The sequence below is a fragment of the Micropterus dolomieu genome, unplaced genomic scaffold (assembly GCF_021292245.1).
Source record: "Micropterus dolomieu isolate WLL.071019.BEF.003 ecotype Adirondacks unplaced genomic scaffold, ASM2129224v1 contig_11881, whole genome shotgun sequence".
In the NCBI taxonomy this organism is placed as follows: domain Eukaryota; kingdom Metazoa; phylum Chordata; class Actinopteri; order Centrarchiformes; family Centrarchidae; genus Micropterus; species Micropterus dolomieu.
In genome coordinates this window covers 1-1,285 of record NW_025740867.1, presented here as the reverse complement: position 1 = coordinate 1,285, position 1,285 = coordinate 1, and the positions used below count along the sequence as shown (strand labels likewise).

At 48.0% G+C, this 1,285-nt stretch overlaps 1 non-coding gene across 1 annotated transcript; it reads left to right on the top strand.

Moving 5' to 3' along the window:
• The first annotated feature begins 694 nt into the window (after positions 1 to 694).
• trnap-ugg lies at positions 695 to 766 on the top strand. Its single transcript has one exon. It is a non-coding gene; the product is annotated as a tRNA-Pro (tRNA).
• The last annotated feature ends 519 nt before the right edge of the window (positions 767 to 1,285 follow it).

Here is a 1,285-nt window from a genome sequence, read left to right as displayed (position 1 = left end):
ACTAGTTAACGGTAAAGTTACTTACTGCGGTCTAACTGTTATAAAGTGTGACACTATCTCGTTATAATATTCAGTCCGGCTCACTAACCGTTTCATTATCATCCAATACTTTTAGCTGTGCTGACATTGCTGAGCCTCCGGTGAAAGACACAGTTACTGAAAGCAGCAGGCGAGCTAACGATGTAGCACGTCGGCTGAATGCAGTCACTGTACCATTATCATGTAACGAGCATGGATTAGTTCAACATCAAGCTGATAAAAACATTACTGTAACGTTGCGGTGGGAGTTTACCTGAGTTTCCACCATGTTGTGTGAAGCTGTCTCCCTGTCTCTCTATAGCCGCTCTCACTTTTTTCGGGAGTACTGTGCCAATATGCCGGTGTCTCGCTGCGCTGAATGGAAGGTACGGCGCCGGTGATGATCTGCCTCTGAGACGGGAACGTTGAAGTAACAGAGCCTGAACATGTCTGGAGAAAAGCCACAGCCCGCATGCAGGCGTTTCTGCGTTTATTGCAGGAATTCTGTATGAAAGCGGTTGTGTTTCGGATTATGCTCGCTCATGAGTTAAAGCGAGCACGTGTACGAGCACACGCCTGGTTGCAATCTTAAAACCACACCGCTAGTGGCCGCTGGAAACGCCACAATGCCCTGATGAAATCTGAGTATTTCATCAAATCAGAAAAGGTCTTTTGCGGCTTGTTGGTCTAGGGGTATGATTCTCGCTTTGGGTGCGAGAGGTCCCGGGTTCAAATCCCGGACGAGCCCTTGGAATGGGAGGTCCCGGGTTCAAATCCCGGGGGAGCCCTTGGAATGGGAGGTCCCGGGTTCAAATCCCGGACGAGCCCTTACCAGGAAACCGCCGTTGCTTCAAATATGAAGCTATTTTCACTGTAATTTGAAGGGGCCATATGTAAGTTTTTGATTTTAGTAAATCAAATTTTCATTGCCTTATTGTCAATGGGCTCAAAAGTCACTTAGAAATGAAGCACACGCCTGTTTTCTCCGTTGCTCGCATCAGCCACTATTCTGCTTTTAATGTGAGGACACCGGGTCGGATTCAGCCCTGTGCGCGCTCCCGAGCCTCTCACGCTACAGCGACAACACGGCAGCTAACGACATGCAGTCCACTAACAGCATAAACATAACCGGCTCACAGTAAAACACGGGCTCCACGTAAGGCCACAAAACAACAATAAAGGTTTATGTGCTGAAGCCCATCAGACCAAACAGGTTCAGATGATGTCGAGCAAGAACAAAGCGAGCATTAGTAAAGCTGGAGAAACA